Genomic DNA, 14233 nt, shown 5'->3' on the forward strand with positions numbered 1-14233 from the left:
AAGTTTATTATTCAAAAGTCCTGAAGGGTAGGTGGCATGTCTGCAGCTATGCAGACAGGTCTTGTGTAGAGAGGGAGAGAGCAAGGACCTGGGGCCCTCCCTTTACTGGAGTCAAGGGTGAAGTGCTTACGGTTTTGCGGGTTCACTCTTTGTTGGTGAATTTAAAACATAAGAGCGGAAATTAAAGTGCAAGAAAAGAAAAGCAGGGTTACTTACTTGGTCTGTTATCTAAGTCACCCAGGACTTTGTAAAAGGGGAACTTCATGGGTGGGGTGGCCCGCGTCTTTATCTCGTTGTGTAGTTGGCAATATGTTTCAAGATGGATGTCTTTGAAATGGATGCCTAGGCAATCAAAAGCATAATATCGTGCACTTACATTATAACAAAAAAATACTAATTGTCAGGCACACTACAAAGCTGATAAACTTGAGTTGCCTGAGTTAGAAGCTAGATTGGATCTTGATTAATTTTTCAGCAGACTATCCCAAAGTTGCTGGTGTTATTTCTATTGCATCGTCTTGTGAGGCACACAATGTTTGCTGCTTGCACTTTTAGTGATGCTGTGTATATTATTGACCAGTACGTCCAGGCGGCATCAGTCTGATTCATGTATTATTCTGTTCCCAATCAACCTTTCACCTAATATTTTTAGGATCCATGATGAAAGTTGATGATTAATGCCCAAAGTGATTTAATTCTTTTAACATTTTTCTTTTAATGTTTTTAACATGTAGATTGCTGTTTAAAATCTTTGTAGATTCCTACATCTGGGCCACATCAAGTTCAGTTTTTATTGATCTCTTTTTTCCTTGAATATTGATCAGATTTTCCCACATCTTTGTATAAGACATTGACTGAATACAGCTCATTATAGAAACTCTAAATTCTGTTATCTTGTACAAAAGAATATTGTTTTTTTCTAGCAAACATTTCAAATCACAGAGGGTCATCTTGAACTGGAGCAAGCTTGGTTTTATGCTTTGGTGGTGTGGATTTCTGGAAAGCCCCAGGTGCTTTGGAAGCCTCTCTAGCGTGACATGACCCCCCTCCAAATTCTCTTCCTGGTGGGCATAGTCACGGTTTGGTTTCGGCCTGTGTTGGGCCAGGTGTGGAGTAGGCCTTACTCAAGGATATGGTTTTCACTCTTAAGGCTTGAACTTTGTGTCAGGTTGATGACAGGTATTAATGAGGTGTTAATGGAATTTCCCCACTTTAGCAGAGCCAGAACAACACATTCTCTTGGTACTGCTCTTCTCCCATCCCTGCTCCACTACTAGGGTCTGTTTCATTTCAATCCTACAGCAGCTTCTCTCTGATAAATCTCAAATGGTCTTTCTCTTTACATGTGCAATCAGTCACAGCTCACAGATGCCTCACCCCTTCAAATGTATCTTGGGGTTTCCTCCTCAGAGAGATCTTTCCTCTCTGATCTCTATCCTACAATTTTTAGTTCCTTCAGGTGCCCCAAACTTTGATTTTGTCTTTCTCAGATCAGTGGGATTGCCCAGGTGCTGATTCACAACCTCAGGAGTTCCCTGGGTGAAATTCAAAGCTGGTGCTTTTACATGGGGCAGCGGGGGGCAAGGAGAGACTGAAGAAAGAGGCAGACCAATCCAGGTTGGTAGGTGGCAGTTTTAACAAGCTTTGTAACTTACACATGAGGTCTGTCTTGGGTAGCCACAAGACAAGTAATCTGCACACCTGTCTGCCAGAATTTTAAAAGCTTATATAGAGGCATAATGGGGTTCAGTCATGTACGTAGTCCAGATGGTCTCAATAACACATTACCCTCTCCAGGCTGTGTCCTTGAAACAGCTCCTAGTGTGAGCAGAACAGTAGGCAGTATGCGCATTCCAGGGATGGGTGGGGGTGAGGAGCCTCCAGTTGCCTGGGGCCAGCTTGCAGATCAACTGGCAGTCACACCCCCTCAATGACCTCCTCCAACACCATGGTTCTGTGCTTGCACTTCGTTTCTTTGGCCATAGTCAGGAAACTGTCCCCAGGTAAAGAGCTGGATGGTTATGTCTCACCTTGTGAGCTTTTCTCTTACAGGGATCACAGTCTTGTATTACCTGCTGTCCACTGCCTGAACTGTTGACCCATATATTTTGTCCTGTTTTATAGCTATTTATGATGAGAGGATAGCCCAGTACCAGTTAGTCCGTTATGTCCAGAAGTAGAGAGGTTCATATTTTGAAAAATGATTTTCTTATGGCAAATACATTATTAGACTATTATAAGACCTTATATACCTGAATCTAAGTTTTTCATTGGTGAATGCTGATCATCCTCATTAGTGCTTCTCACAATTCCTTCTTTATAGTAGGTGTTCAATATATACTTTCAGAATGGATTAAATTATATTGAACGATGATGAGAAGAATGGTGGTGGAGAGAATTGTCATGGTGATGATTGTGGACAGGTATGAGAAGTGTTCAGTGATAGTTATTGTCAAGTCCGTGTTCCAAAATCCCAGGTTGCAACTGTGGTACTTCGTAAACGCTAACCAAAGTAGCAAGATGCACAGACATATATATATGTTTATTTATTTATTTATTCAAAAGACATAAGTCTGTCTCTCCTATGTTGCCCTGGGTCAAGGTATTATAAACTATTACTATCAGTTAAACATCTGTATTTATCACAATTTTCACCTAAAGACTCCAGAAAGAGAGTTCTTGCATTGCTTCTCAGATACTAGTCCTTATGGGGAAAATCTCTGTATCTATGTGCTTTCCCTTATCTTTATTTGTTATTTTCAGGCTAGTTAAATTTGAGCTTTGGTTCCTGTCCTCAGGAATTCTATACTATATCTTCTAATGAGGCACTAAATGAACTTGGTATTACATCTTAACCTGCTACTGGTGCCCTAAATTATTGTTGCCACCACTGAGTTCCTGATCCCTTACTGGACGTTTGACCTCTGTTGCTCACCTCTACAACACACAGAGGCTGGCTTCCATTAGATGCACTGTTGTCAGTGGCATCCAGTATCCAGCTGAAAGATGGACATTCAGAGAAAGAGAAAAATGTTTTTATTCACTGGATCCTGGGGAATAGGATAGACTGCTTGTAGGACCAGAGGACCTATCAACTTGGATTATTCGGTGAATACAGTAGTCTGCCTTATCCACGGGGGATATGTTCTAAGCAGATATGTTCTCCCAGTGGATGCTTGATACCATGGATAGTACTGAACTCTATATATACTATGTTTTTTCCTATACAGACATACCTATGTTAAAGTTTAATTTATGAATTAGGCTCAGTAAGAGATTAACAGCAATAACGAATAATAAAATACAACAATTATAATAATACACTATAATAAAAGTTATGTGAATGTGGTCTCTCTCTGTCTCAGAATATCTTATTGTATGTATTGTGCTCAGGGTAGCACATACAGTGTGGATACACTGCACAAAGCAATGATTCACATCCCGGGTGGGGTGGAGCGGGAACAGTGCATAATTTAAAACTTACAAATTGTTTATTTCTGGAATTTTGGACTACGGTTGACTGAGACTAAATGAAACTGAAGAATGTGAAACGGCAGATAAGGAGGGACTACTGTAGTTCTTTTGAAAATAATTTTCTGAACACATGCTATAAGAAGTCATCATTAGATTAGAATTTGAAAGAAAGTTTTAACTTCTAGATGATCCCGGAAGAAAGTCTGGGCTGAGCATAGGTCAGATGCAAATGCTGAACAGAGAATCTAGTCTGAGAATCTCAGGGTGCTCTTACTAAGTCAGAGCTCTATCTAATCCATGCATGTAGTTCTCTTGAAGAGAATTAATCGTCAGGTATTTAATCAGACCATACAATACACAATGTACAATAACATGAACTATAGGAAGTTGTTCAAATAAACACAATGCCTAGTCTCTGTTTTGACATAATATATGATTTATATAGAAAGACAAGCAGGACTAGTATAGTTACTGAACTAGTTAGAGTACATTGTCTTTATAACGCAATGCAACAAATTCTTTCTCTGCACCACCCTGTGACAATCTATATCGGAAAGCAGAATCCCTTCACTGAGCGATGCATAAACCATTTTATTTTTGCAGAACAAGATAAATAAATAAAACATACAGAAAATATTTTTTGTTCTATTACAAAACAGAGTATTTCAAAACTTCTCCTGCTTTTAACTATCTTTTAATTCTAAGCCATAGGTATCAGAACCTCCCCCAAAATTCTCGAACATAGCACAAATGTACAAATATATAAAACATCCTGAAAAATGAGGAATTAAAAGAGGAAAAACCATCTAAGACAAGTTTCCACTCTCTTACTTATGGTGATGATACTGGTGGTATTGATGGGGAAGTATCGATGATGGTAGGTGGTATTGTGACTCTGATGACAACAAAGGTAATATTGGTTATAATAAAGCTGAAGGTGAAGATCTTCACTATTAAACAGTGATAGAAATGGCAATGGTGATCAAAATGGCAGTAGTGATTGCAATAGATGATCAAATTTCAATAATATTAGTTTTAGAAGGCAAACACTAATCAAAACATCCACTGTAGTGGGACCTAAAACTGAGTTATTCTGATTTCTATTTCTGTGTGCTTTCCAATGAATTACATAGTGCCCTACGACAGCCTTGGTCTTAACTGATTCACTTTGTACATGTGATGATGAAATTAGGAGAGACTTCTCCCAAAATGTTTGTTTATGGGGATTATCTCTAATCCCAAGAACTCTCCATGCCCAGAACCCTTTTTAGTGAACTTTTCACATCCTTATTTCTCAGACTACAAATGAAGGGGTTGAGAGTGGGAGTTACCAGGGTATACATGACAGGAGCAACCAGCTCCCCAGAGGAGCAAGAAGTTGATGGGGGCTTCAGGTAGATGGCAAAGACTGTGCTGTAGAAGAGGATGACAACGGAGAGGTGGGGACTGCATGTGGCCAGGGCTTGCTTTTTCCCTTGTGCTGATGAAATCCTAGCTACAGCATGGAAAATACAGATATAAGAGCTTATGATGCAGAGGAGAGGGCTGATTCCTAAAAATCCCGTCGGAACCTTCATCAGGTCCTCATTGAAGTGAGTATCAGAGCAGGAACCCATATGAGTGGGTCAAAATCACAGAAAAAGTGGGGAATCTCTTGATCAGTACAGAAGGATAGTTGGGTTAGCAACATGGTTTGGATCAAAGAGTCGGAGTAGGCTACTCCCCATGACCCACCCACTAGCAGCTCACATCTGCAAGGAGTCATTAGCAGTGGATAGTGCAGAGGATGGCAGATGGCAGTGTAGCAGACGATAGCCATGGCAGTCAAAAGCAGATTGTCCATATTAGCAAAAACAGCAAAGAAATAGAATTGAGCCAGACATCCAGAGAAAGAGATGGATCTGCTGCTGGTCCACAAATCCTCCAGCATTTTGGGGGCTGTGATGGAAGTAAAGCAGAGATCTACCAGGGAGAGCTGGCTGAGGAAGTACATGGGAGTGTGGAGGCAGATGTCAGCACCAATAGCCAGTAGAAATAGCAAGTTTCCCAAGATGCTCAGCAAGTAGAGGGCCAGGAAGAGACCAAAGAGGAACTGCCATTTCTCTGGGTCAGTGGACAGCCCTGAGAGGACAAAGTCAGGGTTCTTCCTGCAGTTGATTTTGGGACTAGGTGTGCTGCAAGAGAGGAATCAGCACAAAGAGGATTAACTTACTGTCAGGAACTGAGTGGATAGTAACTGGGGGCTGTCTGTTGGCAATGGGTTTCCCTTATGCTATCAGTATGAGGAATGGATAAAAAACTAAAATATCAATGGGAGGGACAAGAGTTAGACTTCATAAAGGATGGTACAAGTAAGGAGGCACAAAGATGAGAGAGTTAGGGGAACAAGAGAGGCTTCTTGGAGTTCATAAATAGTTTAAAAGAGTTCTCTTAATTGAACTTTGTATGAGTTATGGGATGGTATAACTACTTGTTTGTGAATCCATTTTCATCACAAGATCATGAGTCTTTGAAGGCAAAGGCTTCATCTTGATACTTAACTTAGTGCTTGGCACATAGTAGGAGCTCAAAAAGTGCTCCTAGCCATCTACACAGTCAGTACTCTAGTTCAAGGTATAGTTGATTGACCGGAGTAATGCTTTCCTCCTAACTGGTTTAACATGGGTCTTGCCCCTTCCAATATGTTCTCTACACTGCAGCAAGAGTTATTTTTTTAAAAAAATCTAATCATGTCACTTCCTCATTTGAAAATAGGTCTCTGGGAAACCATTGCTTTTATGAAAAATATGAAAGTCCTTACTACCACGTCTAATAAGCTCAATGTGTTTTGACCTCAAGGTATCTCACCAGCCTCATCTTGCACCACAGTTCACTCATTCTCTGCTCCTCAGCAACATTGGATGCATTTTATGTTCTCATATGCACCATGTTTATTTCCTTCATTCCAGGTCAACTCTTGCTCATTCTCCTAATCTCCAATTTATTGGTGACTTTCTTAGGAAAGTCTTCTTTTGCCTGTTTGACTAAACAACCTTCCTTTTACATGCTGTCATAGCACCTTGGTAGATTACCATCATTGTAATATGGGGAATGTAATAACATTTATTTAGCTTAAATATTTATTGAAGTTATTTAGTTAATGTTGGTCTCCCTCACAAGGCCATTGGGTCATTACAGCAGAAATTGCATCTGGTATTCCTCTCCAGTGTCTCCAGTGCTTGGCATACAAAGGACAGTAAGTGTTTGTCAGAAAATGAATAAATTAATTAATGGAGAGTGAAGACAGGAGAAGACAATATGTCGTCCTCCCCAAGTAGTCCTCCTCCATTTCAACATTTCAAGAACAAAACTTCTTTTTGTCCAAAATATTGTCCTGGTAACATGTGTTGGAAACATAGATTCATCCATTTCCTTCATCCGTCAAGTTCAGACTAAGGGTTGTAACTTTTATTTTCTACAAAATGTCCCTCATTTTAGTCCCTTTCTCACTTTTTTAATGCTTATCCCCTTTGGACTTGAATCAACTCACTCCTAGCTTATTTCATCAGCAGCTTAACTGGTTTCACTGACTCCACCCTCTAGTTACCATGCTTCACGCTGTAAGCTTCTGCCAGAAATCATAGGACTTTCTGCCTTGGGCCTGACTCTTCCTTGTTTAAATTCCTCTAACATCTTATTTCCAATTGCATCACATATAACATCTGTGCCTGGTTATCAAGAACTTCTCCATCTGTATCCACCTACCTATGAAACAACATTTCCCACTACTCACCAGCATCCAGTCTCCTCTCTCCTTGGGCTATTCCACTCATAGGTCCACAAATGTGCTCATTTCCACCTTCATATACTTTCTCTCAATGTTAATCCCCACTCCTTTTCTTTCTCAATGTCTTTCCTTCTTCACCCGAATATTATCAGGCCTTCAGGGATCAGCTAAAATTTATCCTCTTCCCCACCACGACGCTACCCCTGAACATTCTATCCCTCATAATTTTATATCTTCTGAAATATATAGATTGACTATCCAGCCCTTAATAGGTTACTGTCTGATGGTATTTTTTAAAAATTCTGACATATAAATCTTCTTTTCTCAATTATACTACAAATTCCTGATAGTAGGGATCATGGTTTCTTTCTAAAATTTCTTTATAGCACCCACCAAAAAGCTGAGCACATGGTTCATCCCAAGGATTATTGTTCAATAACTGCTCTCTAATAATGAGGACATTTATCACTTTCACACATGTGGGTGGGGGAGTAAATGCCCTTTGTATCAACTACTGTGAAGAGATGAGCTGTGCTATGCTCTTTGGAAATAATTGATCACACTTGAATAAAAGATTCATTTGGATTTGCTAGTAGTAAGTTGCATAAGATAGATGATTTTCAACATCATTTTCAGCCTGTAGTGACTATAATCAAAGTATTGTAATTGATTTTGTTGTAGGCACAATTAAATATTCTTTTTCCACTTACACACTCATTACCTCCCTGTGTTAGAGATCTTTCAATGTTCTGGGGCTGGACCCATGGCGTAGCGATTAAGGGCACATGCTCTGCTGCTGGCGGCCCGGGTTCGGATCCCAGGCGCGCACAGAAGCACCACTTGTCAAGCCATGCTGTGGTGGCGTCCCATATAAAGTGGAGGAAGATGGGCACAGATGTTAGCCCAGGGCCAGTCTTCCTCAGCAAAAAGAGGAGGATTGCCATGGATGTTAGCTCAGGGCTGATCTTCCTCACACACACAAAAAAAAGTTCCAATGTTAACTGACAGGATAAAGAGATGCAACTTTTTCCCTCTTACGCAGAGCATTTTTTAGTACTTGGGAACAGAGATTCTCAAACCATGCTTAAGAATCACCTAGTGAGACAGTTAATTTCCAGATTTCTGAAATCCACCCCAGAGATTCTGATTTAATAGGTCTGAGGTGAGACATGAGTATTTGCTTTTCTAACATACTCTGACATCAGATGAGGTAGATGACATTAATCTGCTAAGGAGAATTCAAAATATATAGAATAATATATTTTTTATTACCTCTATTACTCTTTCTTTTTCCCTATTCTTTTTATTGGGAACTGGAGGATTCACCTTCTGCTACAACATTAAGGCTTCCCCTACTCCTTCAGAACAACACTCCTTCAGCTCAGACAGTGCCATACCTCTCTTGTTTTCAAATTTTCTCTCGATTGTGCCTTGTTGATTGTGATTGAATACTTTCACTGCTATGATATCCACCTCTAGGTTATTCATCTGGAAAATAAATGGTTCACATGAGATCTCAGGACAGGTGTGGCTCAATACTGAAATGATCTAAATGCTATTCAACACGAGTTATGAGGTCCTTTCTATCCATCTTTAAAATTTTAGGCTCAGATGGACCATATCCTAACCCTAGTGACCCCCTATAGTCTTCTCCAGCTAATGGTCCACTTCTCTGACCTCAAGGCAAACTGCTCAAAAAGCTCGTCTCCACTATTCATTGCTCATTACTCTCTAAACTCATTTTTTTTGCCTTGCATTGTCTCTTGAACCCAATTCAGTCAAGCTTTTGCTCTATCATTCCACTGAAATCACTCTCGTCAATGTCAAAGTTCAATTCTCAGCCCTTAAGTTACTTGACCTCTCAACAAGACTTAACACAGCTGATCCTCCCTTCCTTACTTCAAATACTTTCTTTGTCTTGCTTTCAGGGTACCAACCATGCTCTCCTGGGTTTCCAGTGATCTCACTGATTACTCCACTCAGTCTCCTTGTTCAGTTCCTCCTCCTCCTCCTTCTCTTCCATATTATTCACTTTATACCTGTCTTCTTCTCTATCTTCCAGTTCCATGCTTTATATATCTACAAACAGATAACTCTCAAATTGTATCTTCAATTCCAACTTATTTACTTAACTCTAAACTCACATATTTAACTTCTTTCTCGATAGTTCAATGGTAGCAGTTTTACCATGTAAGGTATTTTTTTTTTTTTTTTTTTTTACAGCTGAACCGATTTACATACTGCTTTGGAAACAGATACACAAATTAAATGGACTTTCAATTTATCTAGCCCATGAAGTGCAGAATGTTCGCTATGGTCCACTTTGAAATTTGATCCCATTACTCCACTTGTCAAATGACATCTTCAGCAATTATCTACTGGCTTCCCTAATGTCCACCCCATAAATGATGATCTTAGAAATATCCATTCTATCCAGTGCTACTGGTGGGTAGGTGGGACAGACCAGAGAATCCAGGGCCTTAGAATATATTGATGAAACCAGGTAAAGATGATGTAGCTTGGGAGCTGAGCATTATCAATCTTCATCTCTCTTGGGACCAGAGAGGTTGAGCTGTAGAAGGAATCCTTTTGGCCTTGGAGACTCAGTTCCCAGAGTTACACATTAGTGGAAAATCTGGAGGTATTTTCCATTGAGAAAATTTCCTGTATATGGTATTCAGGAATAAAATCAACAGTTAAACAGAAGTCTAGTATTAACATTGGTTTGGAAGTAATATTAGAAAAATTACTTAAAACTAAAAACTTCTCTCTAGTCACTGCCCTGTCTTAAGTCAGAACAGCTTGAAGAGGTTCACATACAATCATAACATTTCGTGGTCACTGATGGGACCACTCTTATTGATATATTTTGGGTAGGTCTCTTCTAGATAAACACAGATTCAAATATTCAGGCTGTCCATTTGCCATAAAGCCTTAGATATATGAGAGGTATATCAAACTTAATTCTGTCCAAATGAGAACTTTTATTCCAAGCCTTTTCCTCCTTGTCATTTCTCATCTAGTATTCACCATTTTGATAAAAAGTTTTATGATGCATCAATTTGCTGAAGTTAGATAGGTATCACATGTAGCCATTAATAACAAAGAAGAGAAATACGGAGTTTAAACAAGAAAAGTTTATTTTTCTCTCATGCAAGCAATGTCCAGATGTAAGTAGTCTAGAGAGGATGTGGTGGATCCTTGAGATTAAAAGATACTGAAGATCTTTCTGATTTCCTAGCATATGGCTTTCATCCTCAAGGTCACTTGCTGCAGCTGCATTAGTTTTGATAATCATGCTATTTCCTAGGCAGAAAATGTGTGTATGTGTCTTCATGTGTGTATGTAATGTTTGAACTCCCAGATCCCTTTTCACAGGCTTTCCCAGAAGCTCCATCCCAAAATTTCCACATCTGGTTGGCCAGAACTTAATCCTATGGCTAAATGGGAAATATAATATTTTAGCTATCTTCTTGGACTCCTCAAATAAAATCATAACTAAGCAAAAAGTATATAATAAATACCTATTGGACAATTAGTAGATTCTTCTATGAGTGCTACCTTGCTTTTAAAAGTACATAGCTATTTTACTTTGATAAAAATAAAAAAAATGGAACATCAGCAAGATGGCAGAACATGAAGTTATTGATTTTACCTCCTTCCATGGATATACAGCTGAATATACAGCTACACATGGATCAGTTCCTCTGAGAGAAGTCCAGAAACAAGTTGAGTGATTCCTACACATCTGGTAACTGAGTAAATATGCACATGGAAACAGGTAGGAAAAGCTGAGACACACTCACGTCATGACTCCCACCCTCAGCACGGTGCCTTACAATCAAGAGGAAATCCTCAACTCCAGTTTCCTCCTGAGGAGTGAAGGATTAGGATTACAAATCTAGTGTGATTTTAATGTTTCTTAAAAAGCTTTTACTGCTGTCACCTGAGGGACTGGATACCAAGTCACCTACACTGGAAAGGCAACAGATCTGGGCATTCTCATGTCCCTCAGGACCACATTAAACAAAGACACAGTTTTCAAACAGGTGTGTGAGCACTTCCCATGGCTATTTCACCAAGCTCAGCACAGAGGGAGGAGGTAAAAATGCATGGCTCCCACTTTTTCCCTGGAAAGGGTTAGATGCATACTTTTTCCACATGCTGCTTAAGGATTGGATGTTTAATCATCCTGCTTCCTGGTGCTGACTGCAATCCTCCTAGGAGTCTGAAAGAGCTTGTGGGCAATTCCCATGCTTTCTGCTTGCAGCTCACTCCACACAATAAAACCAAGTCTTCAGCATCTCCTGGGATGGATCTTATCCACACCTCTACTGCCCCAAATTTTATGACCATCATCTGAGTGGCTGGCTCCTAAATTGCCTAGCTGTGGAAGTTGATGAGGCTTGGCATTTGCAAATTTTCCAGGAGCACAGAGTACAAAGATGTGGTTCTATCTGCTGCACAAGCACTCCCAGCAGCTACTCCCTCTGGCCCACCACAGAGCAAGTGGAAAAAAAAACACTGAGCTGCCAGTTTCTCCTGGATAGGGGCTAGACTGCATATCTAATGTCCTGAGTTTCCCAGCTGCTGCCTGAATGTTAGGCTTGCAATTAGCCTACATCTGGGAGCTGACAGGGCAGGAAATTAGCAGTCCTCTGAGTGCCTGAATGGGTATGTGGGCATTTTCATCCCTTTGGGGCACTGACAGGACTTGGCACACCCAACTCTCCCGAGAGCCTCTAAAAGCAAAGATAGTGGTTTGGACAAGAAGAAAGTCTTGAGAAACACTCACAATCTGTGCTGGGCTAATTGGCAAGGCTCATCTCCCATTTGAGGCCAATCTGTCAAGACTGGGAGAGATGGCTGTCTTATCTAATGTGCAGAAACCAACACAGAGAGGCAGGAAAAATGAAGAAACAAAGATATATATTTTAAATAAGAGAACAAGATAAATCTCAAGAAACCAACACAAATTAAAAGGAGATAAGTATTTACATGACACAGAATTCAAAATAATAGTTCTAATGATGCCCAGAAACATTCATCTGTTTTTGAACAAAGTGAGATAAAAAATTTCCACAAAGAGATAGAAAATATGAAAAAATGTCAAACAGAAATCATAGACCTAAAGAATACAATAACTGAACTAAAAAAATTCAATAGAACTCTAATAGAGACTAGATCAAGTGGAAGAAAGAATCAGTGAACCTAGGAACAGGTCAGTGGAAATCTTCTAATCAGAGGATCAAAAAGCAAAAAGAATGAAAAGGAATGAAGATACCCTGGGTGACTTATGGGATGCCATCAAGTGGACCGATATTTGCATTATGGGAGTCCCAGAAGGACAAGAGAGACAAAAAAGAGACAGAAAGCTTACAAAAAAAAAAATGGCTGTAAACTTCCCTAACCTGGGGAAAGCCATCCAGAACCAGGAAGCCCAGAAATTACCAAATAATATGAATCTAAAGAGACCTGCACTGAGACAATTATAATCAAATTGGCAAAAGTTAAAGAGAAAGACATAGTATTGAAAACAGCAAGAGAAAAGCAATTTGTTACATACAAGGGAACCCTCATAACTATCAGCAGATATTTCAGCAAAATCTCTGGGTCAGAAGGGAGTGGGATGATATGTTCATAGCACTGAAAGGGAAAACAATGGCAACTAAGAATACGTTACCCAGCAAAGTTGTCCTTCAATTGAAAGACAGATAAATGTATTTCCAGAAAAACAAAAGCAGAAAGAATTTATCATCACTAGACTGGCCTATAAGAAATGCTAAAGAGAGTTCTTGAAGTTGAAATAAAAAGACATTAATTAGTAACACGCTAACATATAAAAGTATGAAACTCATTGAAAAATGTAAATATATAGCCAAATTCAGAATACTCTAACATTATAAAGTTGGTGTGTAAATCACCTATAACTCTAGCATAAAGGTTAAAAGAAACCGTATTAAAAACAACTATAGCTACAATATTTTGTTAATTGATACATAACATAAAAAGATGTAAATTGTGACATAAAAACATAAGGTGTTTGTGTGAGGAAGTATGAAATCGAAGTTAAGTTGTTACCATGCTAAAATAGACTGTTATAACTATAAGATGTTTTATGTAATTCTCATGGTAACTACCAAGCAAAAACGTCTAGTAGATATACAAAAAATATAGAGAAGGGAATCAAAGCAGAACATCATCAAAACATAAAGGAACACAGCAAGAGAGGAAAAAGAAACAAAGGATCTTCCTACAAACATCCAGAAAACAATCAATAAAATTGCAACAGTAAGCTCTTCCTTAGCCATAATCGCTTTAAATGTATGTGAACTAAATTCTCCAATCAAAAGACAAATAGTGGCTGAATGCTTAAAAAAAAATGACCCAATTACATGCTGCCTATGAGAGACTCACTTCAGTTTTAAGGACACACACAGACTGAAAGTGAAGGGATGGAAAAAATATTCCATGTAAATGGAAGTGAAAAGAAAGGAAGGGTGGGGCCAGCCCCTTGGTGTAGCAGTTAAGTGCGTACACTCCCCTGCTGGCGGCCCGTGTTAGTATCCTGGGCACGCACCGACACACCCCTTGTCAGGCCATGATATGGCGGCATCCCATACAAAGTGGAAGAAGATGGGCATGCGTGTTAGCCCAGGGCCAGTGTGCCTCAGCAAAAAGAGGAGGATTGGCATGGATGTTACCTCAGGGCTGATCTTCCTCACAAAAAAAAAAAAAAAAAAGAAAGGAATGGTAAGTATACGTATTATCAGAAAAAATAGACTTTAAGTCAAAAACTGTAAGAGACAAAGAAGGTCATTATATAATAAAGGGGTCAGGTCATCAAGAGGATATAACAATTGTAGATATTGATGCATCCAACATTAGAGCATCTAAATATATAAAGCAAATATTAACAGATGTGAAGGGAAAAATACACTCTAATATAATAATAGTAGGAGACTTCAATATTCTGTTTTCAACAATGGATAG

The 14233-nt window shown here is 39.3% G+C and overlaps 1 pseudogene; it reads right to left on the reverse strand.

Moving 5' to 3' along the window:
- Positions 1–4706: 4706 nt before the first annotated feature.
- On the reverse strand, positions 4707–9308 carry LOC131413310 (olfactory receptor 1361-like; annotated as a pseudogene).
- Between the last annotated feature and the right edge of the window lie 4925 nt (positions 9309–14233).

Source organism: Diceros bicornis, chromosome 14, assembly GCF_020826845.1.
Source record: "Diceros bicornis minor isolate mBicDic1 chromosome 14, mDicBic1.mat.cur, whole genome shotgun sequence".
Taxonomy (NCBI): domain Eukaryota; kingdom Metazoa; phylum Chordata; class Mammalia; order Perissodactyla; family Rhinocerotidae; genus Diceros; species Diceros bicornis.